Source organism: Eulemur rufifrons, chromosome 3 (genome assembly GCF_041146395.1).
Source record: "Eulemur rufifrons isolate Redbay chromosome 3, OSU_ERuf_1, whole genome shotgun sequence".
Classification (NCBI taxonomy): domain Eukaryota; kingdom Metazoa; phylum Chordata; class Mammalia; order Primates; family Lemuridae; genus Eulemur; species Eulemur rufifrons.
This window is the reverse complement of record NC_090985.1, coordinates 49,973,373-49,987,166: the sequence shown is the minus strand read 5'-3', so window position 1 is coordinate 49,987,166 and position 13,794 is coordinate 49,973,373.

Sequence of the window (13,794 nt, the reverse complement as noted above, 5' to 3'; positions counted from 1 at the left end):
TATCGATATGAAAAATAAATGAAATGGGATGGTATTTCTACCCAAGTAGATGGAAATGATCACCTGGAAACATGAGTAGTAAGTTTTGTATGGTGGAGAAAGAAGTTTATAACAGTAGTGAGCAACATTTTCACTTAAATGCTGTTCAACAAAACCAAATAAATATTAGGTTGGTGCAAAAGTAATTGTGGTTTCAGACTGTGAATTTTAAATCATTATAATTAAGCTCAAACATATCTTTATTAATCAAAATAAGAACCATTACAATCAACACATTTTTGCCAATGAAAAATAAGTTTGTTTATTCCTTCAGCATAAAAATCCGTGCTTTGGGATTCCACGAACTCTTGGAAAGCATCTTCTGCATCTTGCTGGTTGTGAAAGTGTTTTCCCTGCAAAAAGTTGTCATGAGGCTTGAAGAAATGGTAGTCAGTTGGTGAGAGGTCAGGTGAATATGGTGGATGAGGCAAAACGTTGTAGTCCAATTTGCTTTATGCTGAATGACCATAAAATGGTTGACGATGTTGATTTCTTTAGTAACTTCTCCTGTAGTTGTAAGAGAATCAGCTTCGATGATGGCCCTCAATTGGTTGTTGCCAACTTCCAATGGCTGGCCATCACGTTCCTCATCTTCAAGGCTCTTGCCTCCTTTGCAAAACTTCTTGAACCACCACTGCACTGTAGGTTCTTGATGTTGCGAGTGGTCTCCATTGCTTTACAACAAATTTTGAACTAAAATAAGAAAATCACTCAAATTTGCTTAATGTAATTTTCATAACCTAAATTAAATACCAAATAAACATCAAGTAATAAGTCATTAACAAGAAATGTGCATTAAAATAATGTATAATACAACCACATTTATTTGAGAATGTATTCCAACATCAAATGGCAAATTTCAATAATGCTAAAACCACAATTACTTTTGCACTGACCTATATATAATGGCAACAGTTATTTTCTATTTAATATTTAAAAATCTGTTATGGCTGCACTATAAAACATATTTGTATGACTTTGTATACTTTACTGAAAAGAATAATATTAATATGAAAATTCCTACGGTTCTTTAGCCATTTAAATTTTACTTTCTCAGTATATATGAACTAGTAGCATCAAAGAAATTCTTTGTAGCACTATATTAATGTGAGGGATGGAAGAATAGAGTTTCCAAAGATATTTTATTCATACAACAAATATTTTATGATCTACTACCATGTTTCAGGGACATAAAATTTCTGTGAATTCCCTGGTGAACAAAGCAGAGGTGATTGGCGACTTGACAGAGCTTCAGTCTAGCTGAAGTAACTGTAAGTTTCGCCTGTGTTGTCTTATTCTACCCTCAAATCACCTCTGCATGAGATAATAATATCATCCATAATTTATTTTTCAGAAAACTTAGAGTTGTGCAAGTCACATGGTTATTTAGCAGGAAAGGCAGGGCTAGAATTAATTATTAAACTGAATGCAATATATGTTACAGATTTATTGTATGATGCTAACATTGTAGAGAGAGAGAAAAAATAATCCCATTTTGTACCATTCAAGATTCTATTTCATCTGGCAGTTCTAGAAAGCTGCTTGCTAAAATGACTGTAAGAACCCTGGTTGGAAGTGTCCATCTCACCAGGAGTGATACCTCAACTAGTCACCAGTCTTCCTCCTGAGATAGGCCATGCTTCTGTGGAGCCAACAATTCTAGGTTCTAGCACTGCAAAAGGGCTCCTTTTCTTATAAGCAGGAGTGAGGGAGGCGTCAACAAAGACAAGAAGATGAGATAGTGCATACCAGCTCTGCTGCAAGAGAAGGCTCCTGTTGAAGAAAGTAGGAGAGAAGGTTGGAGACATACGTATTAGGAAATAATCACTTGCAAAAATCTCCAAGTCCAAAACTAACATCAGGCCAAGTTCTTAATTTCAAGTGCTTTCTATGAAGACATATAGATAGATATATTGATTGCTAAGAGAAGGCTGAATTACTGTTGCACTGTTACCTTTTTAGAGAATAAATAACTATTTTAAGTCAAGATTTTTTCACTTGAGAACAATGATGCAAAAATCACTGAAGAGTCAAGGGATTAGTTCTCTGTAGTAACTAGTGACTCAGTGAGGTATCATCCTTATCTTTTCCAGCACACACAACAGCGCCTGACACATAGAAGCCCCTCAATAAATATTTGTTGGCTAAATGAACAGAGTTGAACTCAGCACACATATATGCAATAGCTGACAGCTAATACTGATTATGTGTGGAAATCCTACTGAATGCCCAAGAAGTAGCAGAGGATGCCAATTTAATCCTTTTAATTGGATTTACATACAGTAAGTGTTCTTATTATTTTACTGCAATTTTTTAGTTATGGTGTCTTTTTCATATGTGCTCAATGCTTACTGATTCAACTGAGTTAAAATTTAAACATAAGATGGTATCAACCATGGCATGTGTAGAAGTTTAATAAACTTTGTGTACTTTCTCTGGCTTTTGGAAAAAGACACTTATGTGGAAATGCCCTCTTAAACATGTCAGTTATTTTCCCATTTTTAGAAGATGATGTGTAAAGGAAAGGAGATTCGTACTGATCCACCAAGACAGTTTTAAGTACCAACCTATACATCCTCACCTGGTTGTAACAGTGGAGAAAAGGATCTTTCCAAAGGCAAGAAAATACACTGCAGCTGTGCCTGCACATTGCAACAATAGCAGTTAGATGTACAAGGGAGAAAACATAGTCAACCTCTTTTCACGACCATATAATCTATGTAGACAAGTTAGACAGTGTGCAAGAAATATTTCCTTTCCAAAGGTTTCTTTTGAAACGGTGTAGACACAGTCTAAATTGCTTGGGTGGCTGGCTTCCAGTTCTCTGGTTTTATGATATGATCCATGTCAACAAGATGAAAAGGCACTCTCTCAGTAGCATGTTTGTCGATAAGAGTAAGATGATATTCAGCTTCAAAAAGCTTTAAGAAAGAAAGTCTTATTTTTCTTCCATTATTGAACAGTTCATCGGAGAAGAAATGATTCACAACTTTATGAATTATCACATTCACAAAACTTAATTAAATGGCAGCCAATTCAGTCAATTTGGGAATTAGGGAAAAAGATTTGAAGGCATTTATTTATTTATTTATTTATTTTTACAATTTACCTTTAATCTGAAGTACTTAAGAATCATTTTTAAAATGTTTTCATTAGTGAAGGTCTGTAATCTAATGAGAATATAATATACAGTTGAAATGAAGACTTTATAAAATGTATTATTACAGAACTAACCGTATTTTTGTTTATATTTACTATTTTTAAATAAATTTTTGTTAGGTAGGCCAAAATTATATAGGATATAGCGTGTGTATGTGTGTGTGTGTGTGTGTGTGTGTATAAAACCTTTCTGGAATAATTCTAATTCCTTGGGCAGAACAACTTTTAGTTGAAAAACTTTTATATGAGATATTCTTCCTGCAGTATCTTAACTTCTTCTGATGGGTTTATTTTTTTTTTTGCTTAGGAAGGTGATCAGAAGACAAGAGAGGTCAAAGAAGAAGTTTTCCGGGCTCTTTCCCTTTGGATCATGGGCTTCTGGGTCCTTCAGCCAAAGTCCAAAGCCTTTCAAGTGGCTTTCTTATGTCTCTAGTGACCACTCCCTTGCCCCTTCAAGCTTAACTAATGCTGTCGCTAGCCTTAGGCACACCATTATCTTTTATTGATTTCCCTAAATTCTGCCTACAGTTTTGTAAACAGTCCCATTATGAAGGCTCTCCTTAAATTACCCAGCTTAAGTGTGCCATCCTTTCTTGCCAAGACCCTACCTGATATACAAGGGCAGCATAACCCTCCTTCTCTTGTGTGAAAACTATGCGGATTACTGAAAGTATGCTTTCCCACACTGGAGAAGATGTGTGTTAATCAATTTAACAAATCCAGAATAAAGAATAAAGGAAGCTTTTCAATGGGTAGATTTAGCTTCTCTCAACAGACATAATTGATGCTCCCTGAATGAGAGCAGACACACAATTATTGAATGAAGGAAATAGTATGAGCTGTTATAAATTACATATAAATTAAAATATCTCCTGTCAAAAGGAAACATGAAAATACAGTTTCAACTATTTCTAAGCAGCTAAATATTCCAGGAAATGGGATGAGTAGATCCCAGCTCTCTACTCTGTGGAGCATCACTTCTACAGTCATTTCCTGTCAGAGTTTAAGCTTTTTGGTGATATTTGATCGTGAGCTTCCATACTAGTCTAATTCGAAGACATTCTAAGTGCATGCATTTCTATCCTACACAATATCTGAACGTGATGAAGCGCAGTACTCACTATAGTTTTATGAGCTTAAGGGAAGCCATCTTGTATGCAGGCTAGTGCAGTCATCTTGTGTACGGACTCACTGTTGTGTGAAGTTGAGAGAAGAATACATGAATAACAGAAAAAAAAAATTTATACAGTGATTAACTTGTAAGTGATTGTTTAAAATCATTAGGTGTGTATAGTTATATTGTTCTACGCTTGGCTGTTCCTTGGAAAAATGTTCCTTGGATGTTCCTCAAAGAAATGTTCCTTGATTTAACGGTTGCTATTTGCTTCTGTAAGTTTGCTTGCTTATGAATTATTGTAATCAACATGTTCTGAGCTGTATGTGTATTGTTAGTATTGTTAGTGGTGAAGTTATATAACCCCTGCCCACTTTAAGATTGGGGCCATTCTCTGTCTCTGGACTTTTCCAGAACAGGGGTGGTCGCTGGCCAGCTAATAAAAACTCCTAATTTGACTCAATTCGGTCTTTAGGTGGTCATTTCTCGCATCTTAGGCTATAACACTGAATATAATATCTGAATCGTGTTATAGGAGGAAGTAACATACTAGTGAGTAATGTGGGCTTTGGAATCAGGCAGGTTTAAATCATTTTATTAACTGTGTAACCTTGGGTAAATCATCTACTTTATGGTCTTAAAAATAATTAAGTGACCAAAATATATGTAAAGTACCTGAGACTTTACAAAGGAATGCATTTTTTATATTTATAATAATGGAATTTCTTATGTTGCCTTGGTTAATATAGGACATATATACACATATATAAAAACACATATTTATATGCACACATATTTTCCCATCATATGTACATCTTATTGATGCTTAAGATATGACAGCTATTTGCTTATCCTTGAATCTAGCAACTGTGCAGTTTGAGGTTATGGCATCAGTTACTTTTTTTGCCAGTGATTTTTCCCTTTTCTTTTACTGAGGTCTACCACCCGATCGTTGTTTCCACATCTGAAATGCTTTCTTTGATCTATTGTTCACCTTATACTGTGATGGCCAGGCTCATAGATCCTCTGCATTTACTCACTCTCTAGTTTCTTAGTTCAGGTCTTCTTCCTGTAACTGCTCATGCTATTTCTCCTTTATATCTCTTCTGAGGGATCTCTAAGTCTAGTCAACAGGCTAGCAGTGGCTTATCACATTTCATTCACACTTAGACACATACATAATTTCATATTATAACATCTCTGAAATTGCAATGCACCGTGTCACCAATAATATCATAAAATCAGCCACATGGCAATTATGACTTAGTGATCATTGCTTATGCATGTGGAAATTTGGTCATGGCTGTTGATGTTGTCAACATTTTGAGTTATGTTCAAATATTATTAAAAATATCTTCCAAAAGAATACATTATATTTCAGGATTGAAATAAAAAGTTACTGAAGCAAATATTTGTCATTAGAGAAGTGATCAACCACAACTGTATACATTTTGCTAAGAAAGGAATCAAACATGTTTAAAGTGTGAAAATAACACAGCATAGGGAGATTTTGTGAGCAGGAAAGTGAACTGTGGCAGAGAGAGTATTCATCAAATACAGGAAGTCCCTGGGTTATGGATGAGACATCTTCATGAGAATGTCTTTAGATCGGATTTGTATGTAACTCAGATCCCTAATGAACAGTGCATATATGATGGTAATAATAGTAATAGTAACAACAACAATACTATTGGCTCATATGTGGTAACCACCAGATATCAGGATCTGAGATGAGAAGATTCAAGAAGATATTGAAGGATCACATTATTAAAATTTAAAAAAATAACAATATTTTTTATATACATAGCCTATCCCATGCCAAACAATTCAACTGAAGGCAAGGAAAATTGCCAAATATCTCAGAATAGATGAAAGAAATGTCATAGCATGAGAGGCTGATGTGATCAATGCATGCACTGCCCAGGGCTATCAATAAAGCATTGTGTCATAGCTTAACTTGTCTTTCTAAGAGAATAATAGAGCATCTTAAAATCAATGAAGTCTTAGTCAATAAAATGCTCTATTTGTTTCCTGGCCTCTTATCATCTTTGGTGATTTGTGTGAATTCAACTTTTCCAAAATTGGTCAACTGCATCTTAGATTTGTATTACCTCTGAGAAAATTCTTCTATTTCATTGAAAACTCAGCATTTCTGATTAAAAAAAAATAGACTATGTCTTGATTGATTTTATTCTGGATGAAAAGGCATGAGAGCTACTGGCTTGAAGGCTTCTTTCTTCCAAGGAAAATACAATGCTCTCCAGTTGCTAAGAGTTGCATAGGAGATTAGCCCCTGAAATTTGGATGTGTATGTGGGTTAAATAGAAAATTTATTATAAAAGAACCATCTAAAAAAAGAGATAGCGTTTTCTAGTCAGCAACATACCAAGGGATGATCATATCCTAAAGTGAGCTAAGAAGCATATCACAAAATACTTCATCTTAAAACTCAATGGTCTTTGAGTATTTTATAATTGAACTAAGAAAAGATGAAAAAAACTATTACAAGTGAATAAGTTCCATTAAAGCTTTTCACGTTGCTTCTCCTCATACAAATCCAACATACAATTTCTTGGCCAGATATATTTTTAAAGAGTGGTCTACTAGGCGAAAGAATCTTATTTTAAAATAATCTCCTCTTTTTTCATTTAAATAATAAAACTTTCATTAGCAAAAATATGCAGTTTGGCATGTCACAATTAACTTTTCAACCATCTTTTCTGGCATTATACTGTGAGCATGGAAAAGGTGATATTTCACCATCCTGGTTCTAACCAGTTGGAACTTGCCCTGCCTTCATCCTGTTTTGATCAGAGTAATTTGAAACTTTGTTTTGAGACTTTCTGACTCAGTAAGTCAATGTTGCAGCAATGCCCAAAACAATGCCCAAGGCAATGTCTACAGCAATGCCCAAAGCAATGAAGATCTTGACGTTATGCAAGTATTCTGAATTTTTCCGGCAGTCTCTGGGTTACAGATGAGATACGGTTCCTGAGAACATCTTCAGGTTGGATTTGTACATAAATCAGATCTCCGATGAACAGTGCATATACAGTAATAAGAGTAATAGTAATAACCATAGTGTAATGGCCCATATGTAGTAATAATAATATGGTATAATACTGTAATAATAATATTTCTGTACTGTAATAATAAATTACAGAAACTATTGTGCTCTTTTAATTCAAAGAAACAGAACATAAAAACAAACTCACACAAAAAGTTTAGATAGAAGTTAGAAATTTCAAAAATGAATATTAAAAGTTAACACTCACCTAATGTTGCATCAATGCTAGGCTAATAGGAATGTTATGCTTATTTTGATCTTCTAACCAAATCAATACTAACCTTTCCATTTCAATAATTAATCCACTATGCTGCTTAGTAATGATTGATGCTTTCATTGGAACACTGCCTTTCACCTGTTTCATTATTCTCACTGTATCCTTTGTAATTGTTCCGATAGTAGAACAACTGAAGCCTTTCCCAGTTGAGCAGCTATCTGAAGCCTATTGCTTTCCCGTGAATGATGGTGTCTGGACTTTTTGCGAAAGCTGGATTACTTCTACTTTCGTTTCCATTGTAATCTCCTTTCTATTCACTGCAGGCTCACCTGGACTTGCAGTGGACTTTCACTTGGGAGGCACGGTTATAAGGGTAAACACAGACTCACAAAATCAAATACAAAAGACAAAAGTGATGCTGTGCGTAAGCGACTGTATAAAGCTTTAGGCTAGTATGAGACTAGCCATTTGTGTAAAGATTCTGCGCCAATGAACTGCTTACACCATGCGGAGTTGTTTACATGTGCAAAAGAAACTAGTTCCTGAATTGTTGATTTAATTATTTGATTATAAATTATCCTGATGGGGAGTCTTGGGAGCCGGATGTAAGTACGGAATGCTGTAAATTGAGTAGTCTGTAACCCAGGGACTGCCTTTATTTTCTATAGTACAGTCCATATCCCAGCTACTCTAAGTTGGGCCCCTCTAATAGTTCTGACAATGGACTATTAAAGGAAGTAATGTGTGTATATTCCTGAGCAGTACTGAGAAGTCATTATTCATCTTCCATTCCTTTCTTTTCTTGACTCAGAGAGTATAAGTCTTTCCTGTTACACAAAAGCGCATAATAAAGATTCCCTGCCTACAAGATGGAGATGGGCTACCTGACCAGTCTTGGAATTTGCATGAGTTAAAAAGAAATCTTTATCTTGCTAAGCCATTGAGTTTTGGGATTTTGCTTATGATTACAGAATAACCTGACTGTAAAAATATTTTAGTATCTTCAATGGAAAACTGAGTTACACAGACATTTGTAATAACAGTTTTAATAAAGTAAGTACCAAGAGAGGTGTGAACAGTGTACCGCAGGAGTTTGGAGAAAAGAAGTATTTACTTATTTATTATTTTTTACTCTTATCTGTGGAATCAATGTAGTGTTTAAAACAGAACTTGTGGAGGGGCCAGAATTTCTATAGGTAGAGATGCTAAGAAAGAGAACATTTCTGGTGAGTAGCAGGATATAAGGATATATGGCAACACTTGTGGCATGTGGAGTGAATGTAAATAAAAATAAAACAATAATATAATTATGAGTAGTTATTGAGCACTTTCACTGATCATGCACTATTCTAAGTTCATCATTGGTTTTAACTTATTTAAGCTTCATAATGATAAAAAGAGTTAGACACCTTGTTATCCCAATTTACCAAAATAAAAACCCTGAAACTTAGAGAGTTAAACAATTTGCCCAAGGTTGAGTAGCTGGTAGATGATACATACAAAATATGAATTCATGCATCTGCATTTTTTTTTTTTTTTTTTTTGAGACAGAGTCTCACTCTGTTGCCCAGGCTAGAGTGAGTGCCGTGGCGTCAGCTTAGCTCACAGCAATCTCAAACTCCTGGGCTCAAGCGATCCTTCTGCCTCAGCCTCCCAAGTAGCTGGGACTACAGGCATGTGCCACCATGCCTGGCTAATTTTTTCTATATATTTTTTAGGTCCAGCTAATTTTTTTTTCTATTTTTAGTAAAGACAGGGTCTCGCTCTTGCTCAGGCTGGTCTCGAACTCCTGAGCTCAAAGGATCCACCCTCCTCAGCCTCCCAGAGAGCCAGGATTACAGGCGTGAGCCACTGCACCCAGCCGCATCTGCATTTTTATGTCAAATTATAATATAGGACAAGTCTCTAAGAGTACACTTTCATCTACAGGTAACAGAAAATTGGCTTCAAAAATACAAATAATATTTTTAGGGTAGAAACTAGCAACTAGGGATGAGAAAGAATTTTTGACACAAAGATTAGGATAGAAAGAAGTAAAAGTTTATTTTATGTTCCATGAGGGGAAGGGCTCGGTACACAAAAGAAAGAAATAAGTGCTGGCCCAGAGGACCAGTGGCTTAGGCTTTTTATGAGGACAAAGAGAAAGGAAAAAAGTGACTGTTGTCAACTGATAGTAAAAGTGGATGTGAAATGGCTGTGTCTCTGGTTTTTTGTTTTGTTTTGTTTTGTTTTCCCCTTTTTCTGTGAGGCTGTCTTTGGAATCTGGTCTGACTTGAGAACTAGGAAAGTATCACACTCCTTCTGTCTGTTCAGTGTTTTTTAAGTGTTGTAAAAAATAAACTTTTAAAGAGAACACGTTAAGTCACACAGGTGGTTAATCTAACAAAGAGCAGTTGTGTTGTGATTTTTTTTCCTTTAAAGGGATAATTACGTTTTCTGAGTTTTCTCTTTATTTTTTGTTAGATAGTTTATTAACAAGGCCATCCTATCAAATATTATTTTATATGAAAAGAAGCTTATGGTGGGGAAAACGTAGGTTTGATATTTCATTAACTCAACATTCCCAATATTTGTGATTTCTGAGATTCTTTTCCAATTTTCAGAGTATTGGATTTTCTCAGGCAAGCTTCCTCTCTACCTCACCCTATTGTTAAATGGCTTCCACATATTAGATGTTATAATTAGACATCACAATGTCAAGCAAACATAAAATAGTTGTTGGTTTTGTGGGGCTGGGTGGCTGCTTCCTTTTAGCAAGGAGATCTATCCTGATAATTCAACAGGCTTTCCCTCTCAGGGTAAGACTGGTTCACAAGCAAATAGTCTGTAAAAGAACCAGTCTAAACTTTCTGGAGTAAACTAATCAAGGTTTTCACAATGTCTTTTGGGTATATAATTAAAATAGGAGCTCTGTTATTTAGGAAAAATGGGGGAATGGTTGCAGATGGGCAAGCGATTGTGTGCACTAAAGAGTACAAAAGAGATTTCAGAATAACTCAAATTCCAGCAGAGAAATTGGGAATTTAATTGACAGGAAGCCATTATATGTATTTAGAGTAGGGGTGATTTTAACAAAGTTGTGCCTTAATAAATTAATCTTACATTTCTGCATAAAATACATTTGAGGTTGGCAAATATATGCCAAGACCATTGCAATAGTTTAAGAATAGCCCAAGAATGATTAATAGGTTGAGCATGAGTGCATGAGAGAAAATAAATGTAAGAAGTTTGAAATTTAAAAGATCAATTCAACACAATAATATTGTTGAAAGGGGTAATTAACAGATCTCAATTTTCTAGCTTAGGTAGATCTGCTGATACCATTAACATAATTAGGGTAACTAGGAAGTTATATCATAATGTATGATAAATTCAAGTTTGAAAATTTGAATTTGAAAAGCTGGAACAACCTGTAGTTGGACAACATGTTGAGGAACAATCAGAATCCAATTGAGATAATGTGGCATACATTTGTAAGTAATTCAAGCACTACCATTTCCTTAATTTCTTTAGCAATAATGAATACTGCCTAGTCAGAGGGGCATGAGGAGAGAGCTGCCGGGCTAAGTATAGCAGAGGGTCAAAGAAAAAAGATATTCAGGTACAAAGACCATATTTTTAAAACTAAACAAAAATTACATTTTCAATATCCTTAATATCATTGTAATTTAGTCAGGTTGGACAATTCCCTGAATTATTTTACAATTCTTTGCTGTTTTCAAATTGTTTCTTAAACTTAAGAAAAATAAGCAACAAACTGTTCTTTTGGGTTTGGTAAACATTCTCTTTGCTAGATTATTGAAGTTTCTGAAACACACGTTTCCCATCAAGCCAAGGGTAGCATATTTGTATTCCACATTAGCTGTTTGCCACTCAAGGGAAATGGGAAACTGCCACAATATTGTGCAGCTGAGACACAAATAATCCTTCTTTGCCAAATTCTTTCCACTATAAGAGTAAAACTAGATTATAAAGATAGTCTCATTAATAATCTATCCATCCTTTGTCTAAAGAGATAGTTGAAATAAATTGTTTTTTATCTAATGCCTCTGATACCCCCCAAGAGATTTCATTTTTCTTTCACTTAGTAAAACTTGAATACTGTCAAAGTTTTATTTCTTTATTTTTTCTGAATGTTACGACTTGATTAGTTTTTGCCTGGATAAATCACCTACTTTTTTCCTTGGCTTTTTAAGAGTTTGTTGTATTTGACAAGTGAGATGTTGTTTATAAATGAGATTTATGAATTTTTGAAAAGGAAAAATGGGCTCTGGTATTGAACTAGAGCAATAGAGAGGTGACCTTGCATGTTGCTGTCAGCCGTAGTTTATAGACTTTCATACCCACATTTCAATTCCCAAATATGTTTTCGACTCTGCAATTTTTAAACTAATCTTTACAGATGAAAAGAAATTATAAATATTTCAGGAGTTCACAATAGGTTGGTTGTATCTTTGTTGTATAAAACCAAACTTCTATGCTGGAAGGCTTTCTTGGGAAATTTCCAAGCTTGTTTTTCTTTTCTTGTCTTGTCTTTTCTTTCCTTGCCTTATTTTGTCTTGTCTTCAGATCTTAATGGAAAGTCACCAAAGTCTCATTTCCCTCCCCTGGTCCTGCATCATATTGGACCTCCTTAGATGACCACCTTTTACGTAAGATAAAAAGATGCTTGGGTGCACCCTGAGGATACAGAGCTTATCTTGACAAAAACATCTAAGTGTCCATCAACTAATGAACCGACAAAGAAAATGTGATGTATACACACAATGGAATATTAGTCAGCCTTAAAAGGCAAGAGGAATTCTGACATTTGTAACAACATGGATGAATCTGGAGGACATTATGCTAACAGAAATAAGTCAGATTGTTGTTTAACAGTTTTTTTGTGAACCAGAAGGACAGATATATATGACCCCATTTATATGTGAAATCTAAAACAATTGAACTCACAGATGCCAAGGGTAGAATAGAGGTTACCAGAGGCTGGGGTTAAGAGGAGTGAGGAGAGATGATGGTCAAAGGGTACAATGCTTCAGTTAGATAAGAGGAATAAGTTCTTTTGAGATCTATTGCACAGCATGGTGACTACAGTTAGTAATGATGTATTGTACATTTCAAAATCGAAGAGAGTAAATTTGAAATGCTGTTACCACAAAAAAAGCATTTGCAGTAATGAATATATTAATTATCAAGCAAACTTACCCTCTTCTTGGTCATTCTTCCCAGTCCCCCAATGATGCTAATGGTTTTAGATAACTTTCATGATATACAGATTATAGGCCATTATATTTAGAGCTATAAATTATGTTGACTTGTTCAACATTTTTTGAAATTCATGTTAATCAGTATTTCTCTTTCATTCAACATATCTCCTCTTTCCTCCTCCTGTATAAATTGACTTTTTTAAAAATAATTATCATCTCACCCACGATTTGCTTACTGCACTTTTAAGTCCATTCTTGGTAGACTTTCAACTTTTTTCTTGGATGTTCATGAAAAATAACTTAAGTTCTCTGTCCTCAAATATGAAGTTGATAACCTAAAATTAATTAATAACCAAACAAGCAATTCTGCAATATTTATTGGGTGATGACTATAGGCTTTCCACTATGCTTAGATCTCTGGGAAATGTACAGTATACATATATTACATATATGTGACATATATATGTGTGTGTGTATGAAAAAATATCACAAGTAATCTTTTCTTGAGAGTTTTTTTAAATCTATACATGCAAACAAGATTAATTGAAAGACAATTTGTAACCTTGCTTGTAACTGTTCCATTGCATTGTGGCTATTGTTTTTTTAGAATAAAAATTGTCAATCACATTTTAGAACTTACCTGATAAAATTAGAGGAATAATTAAAAGTGACTCTGTTTATTTGTGAATGTATTTGACTGTGGTAGAAGAATCTGCCAGATTGTAGGAAAAAAACCAGTGAACGTAACTTCCTCCGGTGAATTTAAAATTTGCTTCTTGGCCGGGCGCGGTGGCTCACGCCTGTAATCCTAGCACTCTGGGAGGCCGAGGCGGGTGGATTGCTCAAGGTCAGGAGTTCGAGACCAGCCTGAGCGAGACCCCGTCTCTACTAAAAATGGAAAGACATTATATGGACAACTAAAAATCTATATAGAAAAAATTAGCCGGGCATAGTGGCGCATGCCTGTAGTCCCAGCTACTCGGGAGGCTGAGGC